This window comes from Natrix helvetica, assembly GCF_964273705.1.
Source record: "Natrix helvetica genome assembly, chromosome: 3".
Lineage (NCBI taxonomy): Eukaryota > Metazoa > Chordata > Lepidosauria > Squamata > Natricidae > Natrix > Natrix helvetica.
The window spans coordinates 87268321-87290641 of NC_138549.1; the positions used below are offsets into that span (position 1 = coordinate 87268321).

At 39.6% G+C, this 22321-nt stretch overlaps 1 protein-coding gene across 1 annotated transcript in view; it reads right to left on the reverse strand.

Moving 5' to 3' along the window:
* Positions 1-22321, reverse strand: part of PLPPR5 (phospholipid phosphatase related 5) — a 93512-nt gene that overhangs the window by 46607 nt on the left and 24584 nt on the right. The gene's annotated exons all lie outside the window — the stretch shown is intronic.

The window sequence follows — 22321 nt, forward strand, 5'->3', positions numbered from 1 at the left end:
TCAATTATGATTGCTAAATGAGGACTACCTGTAATTGGTCATGCCTCTAGTTGATCAATGATCCTCAGAAGATGAAGACCACGAAAGAAGAAAATTGGGGAATAAAAATGTGCAATGCTTCAATTCCACTGAGGTGTTATTTTACAGATGGTGGTGCAGGTTAGCAGCTGCATCTTTTCCTTAGATCACTCAGCTGTTGCAGGAAGGCTTCCTTCCAGCTAAATGATTGTAGAAGAAGATACAGCTGCTTCAATAAGTCAGTGCCAGATCTATTTTCATGCTTGTGTGTATTTTGGAGCATCTCTTTTGGGTCAAAATGCAGATAGTCCCAGACACAGCAGTGCTGCAAGGGCATCAGATATCACCACCCACAATTTTAGCCTCTGGGGCTAAAGCCACAGTCTCACTGTCCAGTCCATAGGAATCTCTGTCTTCATGTGAAGAGTTAAACAGCAGGAAAGCAGAGGAATGTTCAGTTGCACAGAGGAGCAAGTGACATAAGCATGTCTCCTTAGGGGCAATGTGGTGCTGAAACCCAGGAATGATCAATGGCAACTGTGCTCAGGCAGGAACTCCAAGCCTCCTCTATTTAAGACCCCAGGTGGAGAAGGTAGCTTACTGCCAAAACAATTTATCCAACAACCCATCTTGCATTTTCCTTCGAACTCTTTAGTAGCTGGCTCTTGGTTATCTAGTCTTGCTGTGAAATCTTAAAATCCTTGCCCCTACCTTGCCCCATGAACTCCAGTTATAATAAGGACACACACTTTCCCTTGAACTCAAACTGTATTTACATTTATGTCTGCTGGGTTTAGGAGACACAAACTGTTAAACAACCAACTCCAGCTGGGAGGGGGAGAGGAGAAGATCCTGTAAGTACTTTCTTGCTTTCAGTAAGGATGAGGAGCAACACCAAGAAAGCAAAGGTAGCCTACATAAGCTGAAGGGGGTGGGGGGGGGAGGGAATCTAGAATTTTATATAAGGGCCTGTAAAGGAAACAAAGGTATCCTCCAGAAGCTGTAGAAAACGAATCAAGAATTTATGAGGCTAATACCTTTCTTACATAGAAGCTTCAAGTTCTCCAAGAACTTCAGAGTTCTTCAGGAAGGAAGATGGTTAAACAAAGCTAATAAACAAAATAGTAAACAAATGGACAGACAGAGGGAAAGAACAACCACCACCGAAGCCATCAAGTCTTCATTTAATTATGCTCTTAAAAATTAATGTGAAAAAATATCATTAGATTCCACCTGCTGGTGAGATCATTTTTGAATGCCACCAGTATCTATCCCTGTTTTAAAGTGGAGGATGACAAAAGAATTAGTGGGAACAGGGGTGGGCTTCAAACATTTCAGCAACAGGTTCTCTGCCTGGTTGCTGGGTGGGCGTGGCTATGATGGGCGTGGCCTTGTCAGCCTCCTACACCACGGCAGGGTGGGAGTGTTTTCACCCTCCCCAGACTCCAGAGGATTTCCTCGAGCCACTGGGAGGGTGAAAACTGCCTCCCTCGGGCTCTGAATGCCCTCGGGAGGCTGAAAATGGGCCTGTTTCCAGCCTCCCTGGAGGCCTATTTTCTCCCCTCCCTGACCTCTGTCAGGCCCTGCACTTACGTCGCATCCAAAAGGGGCTGCATGGAGACTCCTGTGAGGGACAGGGTGGGGTGGGAGTGGCCAGCCAGGAGTGGTGGAGACTCCAGACTTCCGGTTCCGGCTGCTGATCGCGACGGGCAGGCTCTGCTCGCCCCGCGCTCTCCTGGTGGGCCCCTCATTTCCTGGGGGGCACAGGACGCCCCGTAGAGGCTCCTGCCGAAGGGGCGGCACCGCGGGGGATCCCCTGAGTTGGCGGTGGCCAGGGGCCCCCCCGCATCGCCCTAGGCACCGGGAAGCATGATGGGGAGGCGCTCCGGCGCCTTCGTGAGGAGGCAGCTGGAAGAATGAGCAATCTGAAGGACACGGTTGCTGTGCGGTGAGGCGGAAACTTCTCCCCATTCCTTTTGTTTGCTTACAAAGAAACTGCCAGCTATACTTAAAACTGTTTTCATCTTGGTTTGGAGAAGAGCGGCTGGAGGGAGGGCGACTTCCCCCCCCCCCTCGGACAGGCGGCTGTAAACTGTTTTTGCTCTCAGCCCTGGAGGAGGAGGAGGGAGAGAGCCAATCAATGATTCCACGCTCATAGCAAAGGCTAATTTTGGACTATAACCTTACAAATGAAATGATCTGAAAACTTTGTAAACTTTGAAAACTTTCTGTTATGCCTCTTAACCCCGGAGCTGGCAGGGCAAGATGGCACACTTCCGTTGTCTTTATAAACAGTGAAAACTGACTCCACCTATAGAACTTCAGGCTTCCTGTCTTTGTCTCCGTGCTACTCAGACAAATCTCTTGCTGATTTGGATTCCCTGGAGTAAAGGATTTATTTCTCTATTGCCAGAAATTGTGACCAGAAAAATCCCCTTCTGCCTGGACCTTTAGTCTCTCGAACTCTCTTAGCGGTTTTCCCTCCCTGATTGATCTCTCTCTGTATTGACTTTGAATTCTCTATTGCTCATACAATGCCACCTAAAAAACCTCCCCCGGGGAAGCCAGCCTTTGCTGCCTCCACCCCGACATCTACAGCATCTAGTCCCAGTACGCAACCAATGATAACATCTCTGATGCAGCCTAAAACTACTGAGACAGACTTTCAACAAATGTTTCAACAAATTTTAAAGGGACAAGAGGAGATAAAAAGTCAACTGAAGGAGATGAAAGAAGAGCTTAAAGAGAACCAGGACCAGACCAGTAAAAACTCACAGAGACTGGAACTTTTGGAGGGGGGGACAGCTGAGATGAGGGGGGAGATGGAAGGGGTGCAGAAGGGGAACAAAGAACTTGAGATCCACCAGATGAAAATAGAATTTGAAAGAATGTCCTTTTTTCTTAGATTTCAAAATGTGGTTGAGACAGATGATGAAGATCTAAGGGACATTATGATGAAATTTTGGCTGAATACATTCAGAAAGAGAAGCAACAGATGGGGTGGGAATTAGACCTGGTTTATAGAGTAAATTCAGCATATGCTAGAACACACAATGTACCCAGGGAAGTACACATTAAATTTCTCAGAAAGACCACAAGAGATGAAATTCTGAGTGCACAAAGCGGGCAAGTTTTGAAATACCAAGATAGAGAAATAACCATTCTGAAACAGATCCCCAAGAAAGTGAGGGAGAAAAGAAAAAATTATTCGCAATTAGCGAATAAACTTTACCAGAAGGGGGTGTGGTTTAGATGGCTGATGCCTGAAGGTATGCTAATATTCTGGGAGGATACAAGAGTTAGAATTAACACAACCATAGAGGCTCAGGCCTTTATGGAAAAAAACAAAGTACTCCTAGATAAACCAGATGATCTTACAACAGACATACAGGACACGGGACGGGACGGAGCTCTGCTGGCGGGGGGAGAAGGGGCAATACCAAGGAAACTCAGATCACAAAAATGAGTAAGAAAATTTGCTTGATATAAATTGATTGAAACTACTACTTGAATTTACATGCTGACTAAATATTGTTATTTAGTACTGAATTTTGTTTAAATGTATACCATGAGTATGGGGGGAGGGGACACCTGCCGCATATTGCAACTGCCAAAATTTGTACCCTTTCCATCACTCCTTTCCTTTTTATTTCCTAAAAACCAATAAAACTTTGTTGTTGTTGTTTTTAAAAAAAAGGAGTGGTGGAGACTCCTGTGAGGGACGGGGTGGGGTGGGAGGGGCCAGCCAGGAGTGGGATTTGGATGTTCTCCAAACCAGCCATAATGTTAGCTACGGTAGCTACTGAGGGAAGTAATGGTAGCTGGTATTCTTACCTAGTGCTAGAAAAACTACTGGAATAAAAGAAGAAAAGAATAATGTTCCCCTATTTTTGAAACCTTGTAATTAATCTGTTTCTTAGAACTTTTATCTATCACACGCCAGTGTAATTATGATTTAGACCCTCAGACAGTGGTAGAGAAATTTGAGAACTGTAGTTAGATATAGTTTAAGATATTTTTTTAATAGCATGTTAGTATAATGGGAATAATGCAACACTGAACATGATTAAAATAGAAGAACGTGGCAATAAAACTTAATAGAGTAATACAGGCAAATGAATAAAAGCAATAAAATATGTACCACACTGTATTTACAAGAGAAAGCTTTAAAAAAATTCTAACAGCTTAAAGAGATTTATAAAGGAAATTATTCTGAGGATACAGACAGTGGCAGTAAAGTATTTTTCAACCAGATGCCCTCTAGAAAGATTGCCAGCAGTAGTGGGAATATGCAAGTTATAATCCAACCTATTCAGAAGGAATCTCTTTCAGGAATGTTAGGTTACGGGCTGCCTGTAGCCTGCAGTTTTAAGTGGCTCGCTTTTTTTTTTTTTTAGTAATAAATTCACCACTACCTCAAAAGACTTGCTGCCCATTGCCCCAAGCTTCATAATCATCACCAACTCCAATGCTGCCTTTTCTCCAGTAGTCAAAGAACAGCTGATCAGCATATTGTTTTTCAGCCTGTGAGGATTTTTAATTTATCAATATGACCCCTTTGCCTCTGTGCAGGCATAGCCTCTAGAGTACTGCATATTTATAGAGTCCTTTATATTGGTTTTATATTTAAAGCACACATACAACGGGGTGCTCTCTTTTTACATGAAAGAACTAATGAAATTCTAACCTATAGGTTTCCTTCACTTTTCAGCTTTGGTTGATTTTTTTTTTTTAAATGTCTGAATTAGATTCAGGTCATTTCTGCCTGTGCATGCATGCATGGCTCCTTTGCTTCATTGGCTCTTCCAACAGAAGCTTTCCCTGTGTTTACACATGATGTGCAGAGAAGTGGAGCAAACTTTTGATGCAGCTGTGCCAAGCCTTCCAGACAACGCAGCTGCCTTGGCATTCAGAGGAAGAGCCATTCATTCATGCCCGCATGCTTTGAAAAGAGCTAACAGATAGACGGTTGGATCATCACATATGTAAAACATCTTTACATTTATTGCACAGCGCTATAAGCTGCCCAGAAAGGACTGTGAACCTTGAGGCAATTATATGCTTTTCTAAGTAAGCCGAGCTATTTAAAACTAATATGCATAAACATATATGGACGCACACAAATAAAAATAAAGAAATTGGACAGTATATGTTTCATTGACAGCAGAATTTGTTCAATATTCTAATTCAGAATCCCAATTATAGCCAGAAAAAAAAAATCTAGAAGTAAATCCTCTGAATTCCTAACTAGTACAGACTATTTAACCTCAGTGATTTGAAGAAGTAGCTTCTATATCTGAACCCTTTTTATGAGAATAGGATTCAAGCAAGGTACATAAGTTGAACTTGACCTGGAAGGAATGATAAACAGAATGATTTAACAGTAACAGTGTTGTTTTGCCAATACTGGATTTTTGTCGAGAACAATTGAAATGTTATTTATTTATGTGATATTTTGATTGAACCTTTCACATGTCTATATAGTTCAGAGGTAAACATGTCCTCCTTTAATATCACTGATGGTGGTAAACAACACCATCAAGCCCACCATCCAAATCCCCATAGCCTCCAGACACCGAGAAAGCACAAATGACACTACTTGACCAATCGAGGGCAGAAAAATATATTGATGACGCATCACCCTACATCAGTGAACAATGTCACCAATAGTTTCATGCACATGTTAAATAAGAGTTGGGACTCTTATTTAACATGAGAATCTCAGAGAAGATACCTGGCTCTCAAGCATTCTCCTTCAACATCAGCTGGAACCAACCTTGGAAGAAGAACTGCAATACTGTGTCTTCCTGCCTATCCATAAGTTGATCTAGAACAGGGGTGTCAAACCCACGTCATCATGTCATCACGTGACATATCACAACTTTTTCCTTCGCTAAACCGGGGGTGAGCATGGCTAGCACATGATGCATTCAGCATACAGGTCATGAGTTTGACACCCCTGATTTAGATGGATACCATGATGAAAGAATCAAAATTTGTTGAGAGATTAAGGAGTGTCTGATAACCATCACCCTGGTCCCATCAGAGATTGTCCACAAGTGCAATCAATGGCTTTTAGAACTTTAGAATTTCAGCTATGCATCCAGACCGAAATGTGTCTAGGTAATGTGGATGATTAACAGTAATATAAAATTTCCTTTTTCTGGATATGTTTGTTTCTGTAACTAGAGAATGAGAAAGAAGGATCAGATCTATCATACTTGTCCCTATTTTCCTTTGTTCGGACATGGAGCAGAGGTGGGTTGCTCCTGGTTCAGGTCAGATCGGGAAAACCGGTCATAGCGGTGGTGGGAGGCTCCGCCCACCTGCCCGGACACTTCTGCACATGCGCAGAAGCATCGCGCACACAAGCGAGCCGGTAGGAAAAAAATTGGAAACCAACCACTGACATGGAGCCTATACATTTTACAAATAAATTGAAGACCTAAACCGAGACGACTATTCAGGTCAACAGCATCGCCATCCATTAAAGAGATCAAGCAGAGTTATGGATCTGCACTAATTTTCAAGAATCAAAATGAGGCAATTAAAAAAAAAGTATTTCTGGTTCATATTAGCACATTTAAATTAGAAATCTTACATTTAGCGCACTCTTGATTTCAAACACGTAACAGCATTTACACAGAAATAATCAAATTGCAAGATGATGCTCACATCCATCTTGCTCAGTCTGCCATCTGCAGAAATCAAACATTCTACCTTTATTTCTGTTTTCCCCTTCCCTCTACCTATTCTGCAACCACCCATTTTGTTACTCTTTCTACACACAAGCCTGCAACATCTCCTTGCTTTTGAATTGTTCTGGAATACATCTTGATCATTGTATTTGTTTGAATGAGCATCTGCAATTATATGGCTATTTAAAAGCTCTTTTTCTGCCTAGCAGCATGATTGATGTTTTACGAAAAAATACCAATAATGGGATTATAGTTCTGATTGTTCAAAATAGGGGAAAATTCAGTATCAAGAAGAAACATCTTACTTTTGATGAGGATAGAAAAAAAGATGTTCTTAAAAGACAGAAGAAGTGAAATCAATGGTCCTGGGAATGGTTCCAATGTCATCAAAAATGTAGATAGTTCAGTAAACTATTATTATCTAGCTCCACACGATAGTCCCTGCATTAATAGCTGCACTTCTGAAGCACAGGATAGGATAGGCAGGCTGAACTCAGCACCAGTGTTTGACGCTGCATACATTTAGATCCTTTCCACACTGGCATTATTTTTATTACCTACTTCTCAGAAGCAACTTCAACAAACAATCTACCACTGACCTTGAAATGTCTGGTCACTCCTCTGTTGCTGGGCTTACTGCCAAGGTCACAATGGGGCATCTGCAAAGATTGTGGAACTACTGACATGATTTTTGCTGCACACCAACTTCAGGAGAATGTCAGGAGAAGAATCCTGAATGCTATACAGCCTTTGTTGAACTCACAAAAGACTTTGTTACTGTCAGGCGACAAAGCCTATGGAGGATCATGTCAACGTTTGGTTGCCCTATAAAATTAATTCAGATGGTATGCCAGTTGCATGGTGGACAGAGTGCTGGATGGTGGAGAATGCTTGAAGACAGTTACGTATATTCAACCCACGGCCTGTGGACCACATGCAGCACTGGACAGCTAGTAGTACAGTCCTACTATATCTGCCTGCCCGCCTATCATCCATCCATGCATTATCTATCTATCTATCTATCTATCTATCTATCTATCTATCTATCTATCTATCATCTATCTATCTATCTATCTATCTATCTATCTATCTATCATCTATATCTATCATCTATCTATCTATCTATCATCTATCTATCTATCATCTATCTATCTATCTATCTATCTATCTATCTATCTATCTATCTATCTATCATCTATCTATCTATCAATCATCTATCTATCTATCTATCTATCTATCTATCTATCTATCTATCTATCTATCTATCTATCATCTATCTATCTATCTATCATCTATCTATCATCTATCCATCTACATTAACTATTATATACTTTACATGTGGCCCAAGACAAATCCTCTTCATTCAATGTGGCCCAAGCAAGTCAAAAGTTGGACATGCCTGTTCTAAGTCACTAATGGTGTTGCTGTGTTTTGTGCGCTTGTACTCACCCTGTTCAGGGCTGTGTACTTGTACCCACCCTGATGTTAAATATGGTTGTGTGCTTGTACCCACCCCGTTTATTGCCGCGATGAATGATGCCTTTCATGACAGTGATGCTGGACTCAAGTACAGAGTGGATGGGAAGTTATTCAACCTGAAGAGACCTAATTGCTATTACCAAAGTGAAAGAAACTGTTCTGAGAGACTTCCTCTTTGCTGATGACTGCGTCCTGAATGCTGGCTCAGAAGTAAACTGGTGTAGACAAATTCTCTATAGTTTGTGACAATTTTGGACACCATTGGTACCAAAGACCAAGGTCATGCACCATCCTACTCCCCAAATCATTATTAAAGGACAAAAACTACACACAGTGGACCAGTTCAATTATTTTGGAAGCACCCTCTCTTGAGTAGCAACTGTAGAATAGCACAGACAACTTCTGCTTTTAGTACGCTGCAATCCATGTGTGGAACATCAGGGAGTACTGCAGCAGCAAAATTGAAGGGTATAGAGCTATGATACCACAACTCTTCAGTATGCCTGTGAAATATGGTCTGTGTATCAAAGTCTGGCAAGACACGTAACCATTTCCACATGTCTTCACAAATTAGGCATCAAATGACTACGTAAAATATCAGACAATGAAGTTCTCTCTATAGCAAGTCCCGCACCAAACCATACACTGCTAATGAGAGCACAGACCCATTGAGCAAGTAACACCATCCTTAGGTAAGTGGAAATCCTTTTGGAGCAACTTTCTGCTGGAAAACACTCACAAGAAAGGCCTTACTGAAGAGAATCAACATACACCCAACTGCCTGAGTAATGTTGGCACAAAATTGCTCTACCTGACATGGCCTCATTGATAAAGGCTACCAGCTTACAAATTAAAGTGCATTGCACTTTAATTTGTAATTAGCATAAGCATATGGATGAACTACACAAGTCTACAGCCATTTGTGCAACAAATGCAGTGTCTACATATTTTGCCCAACATGTGCCAGAACAGTCATCTTGGGAAACTCCACATTTATTTTTAGTGTGATCAATGGTGTTGAGGTCTTCATTGATGAGGATGAGGATGATGGATAAACATGAGATACAGCTATCTAGCAAGCTCCATTCTAACAAGGATAGAATGCCAGTTTGGGGGGGGGATCACGTTTTGAGGGCCTTCTGGAAGACCAACTGCTCAGATAGGACCCAACTTGGCTGCTTCACTTGTCCCCTGCAGTGCACTTATTTATATTTGATTTCTAAATTTGACTGACAGGGGCAGCCAAAAGGCCAGATATGGTCCAGGGGCAATAAAATGTCCAGGTCTGTGATAGGACAAGTAAATGTAACTTGGTCCCATGGCATGTAAGACTATACAGGTCATAACACCTTGGATTGAACCTACAAGCCAGTGGTGTGTTCCTATCAGTTCAAACCGGTTCGGCCAAACCGGTAGTAGTATGGCGGCCTGGGTTGCTGGAACCGGCAGTAACTCAGGCCTGCCACCCCCCCCCCCCCCCCACAAACCTGTTCCCCAGTCTCTTCTGCTGTCGCTGGCATTTTTCTGTGCATGCACAGAACAGTTTTCAGTCAACTGCGCCTGCACAGCAATGCGCAGCAGGCACGCATGTGAGCAAAGCGTGCAGCATGCTCTCAAAACGCCCTCTCAGCGAACCGGTAGTAAACCAGTTAGGAACCCACCACTTCTACAAGCATACTGGCAACCAATGCAGTTAGTAGAACAAAGGTTGTCACACGTATAGAACAACAGACATACATGATTGCCAGCACTGCTGCATTTTACATCAGCTGAAGTTTCTGGACACTCTTCAGGGACAGCTTCATGTTTAGCGTGTTACAATAGGACATCTGAGGTGATTAGGACATGAGTGACTAAGAGCGGAAGGAATATTTTCTAGGAATACACTGAAGACTTGATCTCTGCATAACCAAGAGGAGTAAAGAGAATTTACCCCCTTTCTGGTTACTCCTGCCACCTCAAAGAAATCCACTTTAAAACGTCGACAGATATTGATTGGAAGAAAAACCCACCACAGCATGTACCATGGCTGCTTATGTTTTTGAAAATGAGAAATAAGCTTTCTGTTAAATGAAACTGATTTGTGAGGTGAGAACACTGGGAAGTTAACAAAGTAACAAAGCAACCATGCCAATTCCAAGTGCATTATGCTGAACGTTGCGTTGAGGCTGTTTCTGTGGCACTTCCTTGTTCATCCTTCCTTGCTGCTTTGAACAAATCCAGAAAGTCTCGCTTAATTTCCTCATAAGCAGTTCTTTCCCTCCTACTGAGGGGAAAGAACACAACATTTTTGCGGGTCAATTTAACTAGTTATGTTATTGATTAGAACATACACTAAGACTGAAAGTAGAATTTGTTTCAGACAACCTGAAACTGGGAACTGTTCCATTTCGGTGTAAAACATGTTAGACTAAAGGCAGAAAAGGAATGACCTACTATGCTTCGCATTTGCACACTTTAAGATTTGTTCATTTCCCTCCCATCTTTACACACACTAATTGTGTGTAAAACATAACACACTAATCCACCTACTTGCACTAGTTGTTGCTTATCTAGCTGGCAGTTTGACACCTTAATTTTCAGCCCTATATTCCTCACACTAATCCACCTACTTGCACTAGTTCTTGCTTATCTAGCTGGCAGTTTGACACCTTAATTTTCAGCCCTATTTTCCTCACTGCGTCAAACTAGCATTTGCTACAAATCATTCATTCTCAACCAACAACTTGGCACTGTCTGAATTAAAAATATATGCACGTTATTGGTTCCAATCACTGTCAGAAGCTTTCTTCTACATTTATCTATAAATATACATAACAACTAGAAGAATATTGTTATCCATCTTTAACTAGCTTCCTGGTTGTTGTTGAACCATTTTCAACATTTTGCTTTCCACGGAATCTCACGCACACTTTATTGCCATTATATTCTGTTCTTATAACCAGCAAACAACCTTCAGCTCCGTATTTCTGCAAAAACTTCCATATTTCTATTCATTTAATCATATGCCTTCACTAAATCAACAAGCACACAATGAATTTTCTCTCATTCAGCCTGTTGGGCTAAACTGAAGTACTCCTTAATTGGAAATAGCATGAGCATTATATTTTTCATAGCTTGTATTATGCTGATCACGTTTCTCCATCAACCAATTCCTGCTTTTATCCTGAAATCTCTACATCCTGTCAAAATCTAATTAAATTTTGGAATATAGAACACCACTGGATAGAGGGAAATCAAGGCAAGAAGTCTACAGTACTTGTGCATCACAGAATGTTTCTCCAAGAAAAAAATAACTGCAATTTATTTTTGTGTGCACAATATGAACAAGATTTTCAGCTTTTTAATAAAATATTTGGATATTAAGACCTTTCAGATATTTTGGGGGGTATAGCAAAGAATCTTTAACAAATATAAATGACACAGATAAATCTCAGAAGGTCAAAATATAACATTATTCAATTCACAGGCAGCTAATATGCAGAGAGCAAAAACTGTTTATGTTAAAAAGATACTACCTCACAGGTAACTATCATTTTGGGCCAATAACTAATTTCTCTGTCTATGTGCAAATCTAGGAGTATGCTCATGCTATTTAAAATCAACCTTGGTATCGGAGAAAGCAGATCATTTCATATTCCCTTCATTACTTAGTCCTGTAAATTTAATTCTAGACTGTAGATTTTGATAAATTGCAACAGTGAGCATAAAAATTTACAGAATGCAAAGTCAAACAAATCTAATATAGCAATTCACAAAGTACCTGATAGCACAAATGTAACTGGCATCAGAGTTAGATATCATCATGCTCATAAAACTGCACATTTCCACTGTGTTATTAAAATATGGTGACTGTATTACATGCCTGCCATTATTTAACATTCATACGTAGATGATGATGTACAGTATCATGTATTGGATGGATGGCATAAAATTGCACTGTCACACAAAATTTCCTTCAAGATATCCTCAATTAAATCTATCTTCTTACAGACAGCTCCCATACTACCTTTTGTAGTCAAATATAAATGAATTAATACAGAATTAAGAGTCTGCTAAATTCACAACATCACAAAACACATTACAACTGTGTTTCAAATTTCTAACAAAATCCCTACCCTTGTTTCATCAGTAATTTCTCAACAGCAATCAATAATATATTTTTTTTAAAAAGGAAAATGGAATTTTTAAGGTTTAGTGATGATGGAAAAATATGAGTACTACTTAACAATGGTTTGGCGCTTATTTTTGTGACATTAAAACAAGTTGTAATAAATTAACATAAACTGCTGTAAAACTACTATTACAGCTGCTCTATTAAAATTAATATAAAGTACACTAGTCATTCTATTGCTTCCTTGATCTACTTCTAAGAATGAATCTGAGAAATGATATCATAGATTTATTATTTTTTCATTTGTCAAATAGATTTCTGGCAGATTAATCAAGTAGACTTTATGAAAATACAATTACTACATTTAATGCAAGTTCTTTTTAACATTTTACAGAGCTGAGAATCATAAAGGTTTCCTTTTGATTACATGCAAATGCATCATTTGCTGTATTCATTGATTTAAAACACATACATATCAACCCTCATTTTATAGAAATAATATCTGATTCAGTGAAGCCCAATTATACCAGACTTAGATTACATTATGCATGGTGGACCACATTCTGCATTTGTAGAAAGCCATAACTCAAATTACATAAAATAATGCAAATGGTGTGATTTGCATAGTCTGCATGATAACCCAAACATGCCAATTAAGTAAATCCCTGCAACACCCTATTTAATGATTCATTGGTTAAAGGGAGGCTTCCCTGTTAATGCCATACATCCTATTGTCTTGTATAAGTTGTTTCATAATTAATGCAAACCACTGTGAGGGAGTAAATGGCAATTTCAATACTTCTAAGCCTTATAGGAAAAGAGAAAATAGTTGATAACATGTAAAAAAGAATCCTACAGATTTAAATTTTCCATTTGAAAAAAAAAATGGATTGGTTGATGTTTCAGAAAAAAGATGTTGGAATTCAGGAATTCCCTTCCCAATCTTTTTCATCCTTCTTTTGAATCTCCATTTAATCTAATCCACAACGGTAATTATATTTAGCAAAAAAACAGAGCTGAGTGAGTGAGTAGAAAATGTTGCAGAGTATGGCTTCTCCAACTCAAGAAATTCAGAGCATCTCCTCTAGAGCTATTGAATTTTTAGTCTATTGCATGAGGCAGTGTTATTTAGGGCAAGGGTCCACAATCCCAAGTCCGTGGACTAGTGACAGCAACTGGTTCACGCAAACAAGCAAAGCCCCATCTGCAGGATGCAGGCAACATGCAAACCATGTCCCCTTCAGTCCAGGGAAAAACCTTTATCCATGGAACCGGTCACTGGAATCCAAAGGTTTGGGGCCACTGATCTAGAGCACTCCTACAACCATGCCTTCAAATTCAATCAGGGAGTACACATCACAAAAACACTGTTTGTAGTCATCAATTTTTTTAAACAAATCCATGTTAAAAGTTGTTATTCCCCATTATGATAATTTAGTCAGTCGTAATACTACTTATCTTATTGGCATTATATAAATCTAACTCTTCTTAGCACATGTACTATGACTTTTGTGTGTGTGTGTGTGTGTGTGTGTGTGTGTGTGTGTGTGCGCGCGCGTGCGTGTTCCAGCATAACTCTGGAACGCCTTGAGCAATTTCTTTCTCTCTGGAAAAAAAATGCTGTGGGGGTAAGACATACCTAACATCCCTCGGGGGGAGTGTTCTGTTAAGATATAGCCTGTTGTGCTTTAAATGGCTTCTACTGTACAGTGCAGTGGAGTTGCCTTGGTAATGGTTTCACAGCGCTCCACATGGGGGCTCCCTCTGGTAAAGGGGAAAATCCAACATTAGAAATTACGTTTGGTCTGGACATTTCCCCCCTATTAATAAATACCCAGGCAATGCCGGGTTACCAGTTAGTAAATAATAAAATAAGTATTTGGTGACCACAAACATGAATTCCTAGTATCCATTCATCCATAGTTCCATAGTTCAAACAAGATGCCTACGTACTGATTCCATCTGTTCTTTAGACTTCATGTTGTATTGTGTAATGATTCAGTTGCATCATTAGTAATAATGGAAGTCCCAGTTTACTGCCCACAGCATTGTGATTTGTAACATATGGTCCTGTTCAGAATAGGACATCTTGACTATTGCATTTTAAGAGTTGTCATTGACTTTTTTAGTTCTGGAGCTGACACCAAACCCAGTATGCCCAGAAGGAAATGTTAGACATTTTTATACTTCTTTCATTGCACAGGCATTGTCTAGGATTAGAAACAAAAAAAAATGCCCATCAACCATGTTTCACTGTGAACAGTCTGGAACATCCATCAGCTCTCCTTAAACAAGCTAAACTATCATTACATCTTGCAAAGCTTAATGCCAAGACAAACAGATGGAAACTCATTACTTTTTTCCCTTGACATATGCTTACCCATCATTTCACTGCATAAAAATAATACACATGTGGTTCTCTGTTTTCAAGGAACAGAGTCCTTTGTATTTCATCTATAAAAAGACATTTCACTGGTTACACCATGTGGCCCATTCAGAAACATAACCATGAAACACCATAGCTACTGCACAGACCGGGTCTATTAACAACTCGTCACAGTCAACTCGCTGAGGACAATTCACCACAACCAACTTGCCACAGTCAACTTGCCACAGCCAACTTGGCATGTCCAAATTGCCACGGGGAAACTCTCCATGGCCAGCTCGCCATGGGACAACACGCTGTGAGACAAGAATTACACTAATATCAAAGAAATGGTGGAATAGAATCATTAAAGAAAGGATACAAAAGGAGGGACAGAATGAAATGTGAATGACAAAAATAAATAAAAAATATTTATTTTAAATGATTACATGGAATTGTTAAATTATTCTGCGGTGAGTTGTCTTGTGATGAGAGTGGTCTGTGATGAGTGAGTTGGCTGTGGAAAGTTGCTCATGGCAAGTTGGCTACAGCGAATTGGCTGTGACAAGTTGTCCCATTCCAGCAACAAGAGCAGCTAGGATCCACAAAGTTTTAATTCCCAGTGAAAGATTTTGCCTTAGGTTTTGTTTTCCTTAGAAAATAGTGTGCATTCCAGATATTCCTAAGTATATTTTTTTTATGAAGACCACATCTACATTTTCATTGTTTTTATATATTAGTGATCCCCCCAAAAATTCACAGAGAATCTTCTCTGTTTCATTATGCATACAACTTGTCACTTCTATGGAGACCCTCATCTATATTATTTATGAATTTCTGCACAAGAATCACCAACTGGCTTTATTGCTCAGTCTTCCTTATTATGCCAGTAAAATGAGGGGTTCAAACTTCATATTATTGCGGAGCTTCAATTTTATATCTATTGGAATCCAAACAATGAAGGCAATGGTTTTTGGATGGTAGTAACATTGTTTCCAAAGACTTCTCTCCAAAGCTTTTTTGTAAAGTTATCGTATTTGGTTTAATGCCTACTTTATGCTCTAAATGGCTTTTTATGTGAGCTACAAATCTTCCTTCTGACTTTTCCATTGTTGAATGCATTGATGAAATGTTTTTTAAATATGCCTAGCTATTTCTGAGGTCACAAAGAGTTTGTGTTAAATTTGTAATTCTTGTCATGCATCTTTCTTCCCAGAAATTCATGGGTTCTCTCTAGCAGCACTGTATTGAATTTTGCTTCTTTGTCTATCAGAGCCATTTTTAATATGAATTTGAATGAAAAATATTTTTGAATCAGTGAATTCCTAAAACAAATATGGCACCGCAGAGAATGGTGAGAATCATATATTTCACAGATCTGGTCATTGGGAAACATTTCATTATCTAGTCTAAAGATCAATATATGGCTAATATAATGGAGAAAATAATCTACTGACATCAATGACATTTAAATGATATTTAGAGCTTTTCCATAAATTTATAAGATTGTGTGCACAGATTATATTGCAGGTTTGATATGGACTATACATCTTATTCGTTTTATTTCTCTGTCACCCTGTGAGATAATTTGATTGGGAGCTGCCCAGAGTTTGGTATAAAATGTATTTATTTACCTTATTTATAAATAAATAAATACTTTGCTGTGGAAAACATCTGTACCATTTGAGATCATGTGACTAAATAGTTAAATTTTTAAAAGTGCAAACAAAAATATTCTCTTTGTGTCAGAGAAGAGTAGGTTTGAATCCAGCTGATGTACGTACTTCCCTATGTCACTTTTTTGTTCTTCTTGTGTGAAAAACATCCAGTGGTATAAAAACATCTTCCTGTAGGCTGAAATGGTCTTGTCTAGGCCTAACTGCAATACTAGATAATATAACATCTTTATAAGGTATCACTATTTGTCTTAATCTGTTTTTTTTTAGGAACCCAAAATACAAAAAACTAGAAAATACAAGTTTGACAAAATAGGCAGTTAGGCCACAAAATAGTATCTTCCACAAGCTGGCTGACAAAAACCAACAGAGACTATGTTCTTCCAGGTGAGTGGAGAATATATGGTCATTGCCATATATCATCACAGACTAAATGAATCACCTAATATTAAAATAATAAAAAATATAATACATTGATCTTGTTTGTTGAACACTGACTTGAAAGCTCACAAATGGCAATCACATGACTGTGGATAACTGCAACAGTGTGAAGTTCAAGGGCTGGTTGTAAAATTGCTTTTTCAGCACCATCTTAACTTCAGACAGTAGCTAAACAAGGGAGTCATTAACCAAGGACTACTGTGGTTTATAGGGAAGTGGTGACTCAATGGCTAAGATGCTGAGTTTGTCGATCAGATGTTCAGCGGTTTGAATCCCTAGCGCCGCGTAACAGAGTGAGCTACCGTTACTTGTCCCAGCTTCTGCCAACCTAGCAGTTCGAAAGCCCGTTAAAAAATGCAAGTAGAAAAATAGGGACCACTTTGGTGGGAAAGTAAGAGCGCTCCATGCGCCTTCGGCGTTTAGTCATGCCGACCACACGACCATGGAGACGTCAGACAGGGCTGGCTCTTCAGCTTAGAAACGGAGATGAGCACCGCCCCTACAGCCGGAAACGACTAGCACGCATGTGGGGAAACCTTTATCTTTACCTTAGTGTGGTTTATACAGATTAAGCTCTGTCAACACTTGAGTACATATGCAGGGCAGAACAGAGCCAAACCAATGGACACAATTTCATTCTCCTTCCATAGATTTGACAGAAATTGATCGTTAGAGCAGAGGAAATAACTGTACAGAACTTTTACCATGTTGATTCTGTGTATTATTTTATTAATAATAAAAATATTATTTTTGCTAGGTGGAAAGGAGATCACAAGGGTTATGGGTTGCACTTTGTGATGATTAAAAGTAACAAAGTTTAAGAATGAACTTCAAATAGATACTAAAAATTAAAAACAAAACACTGATGAGACTAAAATCTTCAATGTTTAGTTGAAGTTGGCCAAGCAGTTTACCATCTTTACCAGCAAACAAAACTAAGCTAACCAGTTATTTGCAATTAATTCAAAGCAGAAGCAGAAGTGAAGACACCACCAGCTTAACTTCTAATTTCATTCTGCCTTATCCAGGTGATGAAGCAGAGGCAAGAGTAGAGGCAAGAGGTGATTGCAATGGAACCTGAATTAAAAACAACAACTGCCACCAGTTCCCTTTCCCCGTCAGCTTATTCCCTACTCTAAAGCAGGGGTCCCCAACCTCCAGTCCACGGACTGTTATTGGTCTGCAGCTCATTGGAAACCGAGCTGTGAAAGCAGCAGGCGAGCGTGCAAAGCTCCATTTACACATGCACAGGATTAGGTTGCGTGTGCAAAACCATCCCCTCCTCCCCTGCCGCTGGTGCCCATTACCATTGCCAGCCCACACAGCTGGAAAGGTTGGGAGCCCACTGTTCTAAATAGATAAATTATAAATTGTATATATAAAAGAGTTCCAACTGGACATTGCCTTACCTTGATGAACTGTAGAACTGTGCCCTGTTTGGAACAAACATTGACCATCGACAATATAGTCCTGACATACGTAGGAATTGAGTGATACTGCTAGATTTCACAAGTAAATGTTCGCTTTATAAAATAGTAACTATTGATTTATAGAGCAACAAGCACAAAATTTCATTCCAAATTATCAAAAGACAATAGAATTGGATGAGTTGTATCCTATTAAATGACAAGCTGTCCAACCAGCTCTCAAAACTGCTCTGTGACGGGGGGAAAAACCCCAGGAAGGAATCATTAGCCGATTCATGATGCAAGTTTCAACACAAGTGGTCATGCACCCAGAAATGAGTAAGTTGTATTATTGCTTCAGATTATAAACAGAATTCCTGATGTTAATAAATTTATAATAAAATAAATTATAAATCATAGATCTGTTGTGTGCATTGAATGATGGGATTTTCTTTGGTTAGCCATGCCCTACAAGTTTTGAATTCCACAGAGAATGCATTGCATAGCCTGCCATGAAAGCAGGTCAAAAAACCATAACTCAGGAATAAAATAAAACCATGCTCTGCACACAAAAGATTCCAAATTTCTAGTTGTAGAATCCAAGAAAGCTACTGCTATCCTGAATTATAAACTAAAGATACAGGCTGGGTCCCTTAAGACATGCTAAGCTAAAATGTACTTTCTTCATTTGTGGTTCAGTATGTCACGTAAAGACAAATTAGTGGAGCTTATAACAATAATCTGCAAAAAACAATTTTCTATACGCACATCTTGGTAAGATTTATTGATTGACATTCAATTTATTTGGCCACCCATCTTGCAATTACCAACTCAAAGTGGACAAGGAAAGATTAAAAACCATGACTGCAAGAAGAAACAATAACAGACAGCAATACCACAATGATAACACACAGCTAGGAAAGGGAATGGGGAAAACATAGATTAAAATCACTCTACACTTTCTTCTCACAACGGCATGTAAACAAGACGGTGTGGCTAGGCACGTGGTTCTGAAACAATTCTTAAGATTCTATTTTAATTATTACTTGTACTACCTCAAAAGAAAAATATGGAGTTACTTGATTATTTCAAAGTGAAGTAATGGTTTGGAAAAAGTGCCGCTATTATGCATGACTTCTTAAACCTGACTGCCACAGTGACAGTCATCATGGCAATATGATGGTATTGTAATTCATAATTCATCACTTGCTCATCCCTAACTTCTACAGAGACCTATGACTGGTGTTTCTCAACCTTGGCAACTTAGATTTCAACTCCCAGAATTTGAGCTGAGGAATGCTGGCTGGGGAATTCTGGATATTGAAGTCCACATATCTTCAAGTTGCCAAGGTTGAGAAATATTGACCATAATAATATTGACCATTTACAGCAGTGGTTCTCAACCTGTGGGTCGGGACCCCTTTGGGGGTCGAATGACCCTTTCACAGGGGTCGCTTAAAACCATCGGAAAACACGTATTTTCGATGGTCTTAGGAACCGAGACACCAATTTTATGGTTGGGGGTCACCACAACATGAGGAACTGTATTAAAGGGTCGCGGCATTGGGAAGGTTGAGAACCACTGATTTACAGGGTCCAGAGTTAGTGCCTCTTTTCAGAAAAAGCATGGTCAGGGACCAACAATACAGGTAATCCTCGACTTCACATATTGACCATTCTAAGTTACAACGGCACGGAGAAAAGTGACTTATGACTGTTTTTCCATACTTATGACTGATCATGTGATCAAAATTCAGATGCTTGACAAATGGCTCATATTTATGACAGTTGCAGTGCCATGTAAATCACCTTCTGCAACCTTCTGACAAAGTCAGATTCACTTAACAACTGTGTTACTAGCTTCACAACTGCAGTGATTCACAACTGTGGCAAGAAAGTTTGTAAAATGTGTTAAAATTCACTTAACAGCTGTCTCACTCAGCAACAGAAATTTTGAGCTCAATTGTGGTCATAAGTCGAGGACTACCTGTATGTATCTGGGGGTGGCTGGTGTTATCAGCTAAGAATGGAATAATTTCCATGTCCTCTTTTCCTCTCTTGTGTACTTACTTTATAAACATCACCAAAGACAAAGTACTGTACTAAAATTTAAATTCAGAGATTCTGTCCAATCTTCTGAAAGGTAAGTGGATTCAGGAATATGAGCAGTTGGAATTCATTTCCCAGACTTCCAAACAGAGAATGAATGTTTAGTTTTCTACACAAGATCAATCATTTCGCATCCTAAGTATGAGCTGGATTTATTAGTTAATTATTTCAGTAATTAGGCTGTGCTGCTTCCTACCATTATTAACTTTATCAATCCATTCTCTTTCTCTCTCTCTCTTTCTCTCTCTCTCTCTCTCTCTTTTTTGGAGGGGGGCAGGTCATCTTACGTCTATTCAATTAACACAGCTGCTATTTTGAATCATGCTAGGGTAGGCAATGCAGGAAGAAATCAATTGCAATTCAAAGTGCTAATTTGGACTTATAAAGCATTACATGGACTGGTTCCCAAGTACTTGCCAAACCACTTACTCTAACCAGACATAATCTATCCAAGCAGGTTGTGCTTGGAACAGCTGCTTGGGGTACCCCACTTCTGTGTGTGAGCAGAACTAAGGTCTGAAAGTGTGTTTTCTAGTACATCACAGAATAGATCAGGGGTGTCAAACTCGCATCTTCACAGCGGCATCATATGATGTATTGTGACTTTTTTCCCTTCCACTAAACGGCGTGGGCGTGGGCAATGTGTGACGTATCCGGCCTGCGGGCCGCGAGTTTGACACCCCTGCTTTAGATGAAGGATGTCCAACCTTAGCAACTTTAAGACTTGTGGACGTCAGCTCCCAGAATTCCCCAGTCAGCAAAGCTGAAGTTGAAGACCACAACTCTTAAATGTTAACAAGTTTGGGCACTCTTAAGCTAGATATTAGGCTGACCTCCTCTGTAACAACCTGTGAGAGCTTTTAAAAACCAAAGGGGTGACTTTGATTCTCTACTTGAAAGTGTCTTTATCTATCATTAGGCATTAAGATTATTGTCTTGTTTTCTTGAGCTGCTTTAGTTTTTATGCTGATTTCAGTTACTGTAATCTGCAGAGAACTCAAAAGATTCAGTAAGTTTCAAAACAAACAAAGGAATACAACAAATTCCAGCTGTTTAAAGAATTGTGATGAGGTTCAAAGGCGAGTTCTAACACTTCCCTCTGCAACATCATCTTTATAAAAACAGTCCCAATGTGAAACTTAGAATTAATCTTTGGCAGAGTTCTGTCTTTCCCCTCTCTGCCCATCATGTTAATGAAAGTCTCTGCAATAGCAAATGTTTTGCATTGTTTAAGAGACATGGCCTGAATACAACTCTATTTTTCAACTGAGGTGATGAGCCAAATGCTATTAGAAATTGCACCTTTGTGCAGATTCAGTCTACTGAATCAGAATTTAGAATAACAGAGTTGGAAGGGACCTTGAAGGTCTTCTAGTCCAATCCCCTGCTTTGGCAGGAAACCCTACACCACGTCTGACAAATGGATATCCATTTCATCAGTTCTTAACATCTGAGTATCAAAAACCATTTTACAAGAAGCTAACAAGAAACATGAGGAACGCGGTGGCTCAGGAACTAAGACGCTGAGCTTGTCGATCAGAAAGGACGGCAGTTCGGTGGTTCGAATCCCTAGCACTGTGTAACAGAGTGAGCTTGTCCTAGCTTCTGCCAACCTAGCAGTTCGAAAGCACGTAAAAAAATGCAAGTAGAAAAATAGGGAACACTTTGGTGGGAAGAGAACAGCGTTCCGTGCACCTTTGGCATTTAGTCATGCTGGTCACATGACCACGGCGACATCTTCGGACAGCGCTGGCTCTTAGCTTTGAAATGCAAATGAGCACCACCCCCTAGAGTCAGGAATGACTAGCACATATGTATGAGGGGAACCTTTACATTTTATTAACAAGAAACATGAGAATGCTATCAATAGAAGACACTCAAAACGATGTCTTGTTATAACCTGGCGCTGTTTTTATTTATAATAAACTTTTACTTACAGAGAGCCTGGCTTATTGTGGCATAAACTCTCATGTTACTTGGAAGAAATGAGGTTACCTCAAATGGTTTCAGCTGAA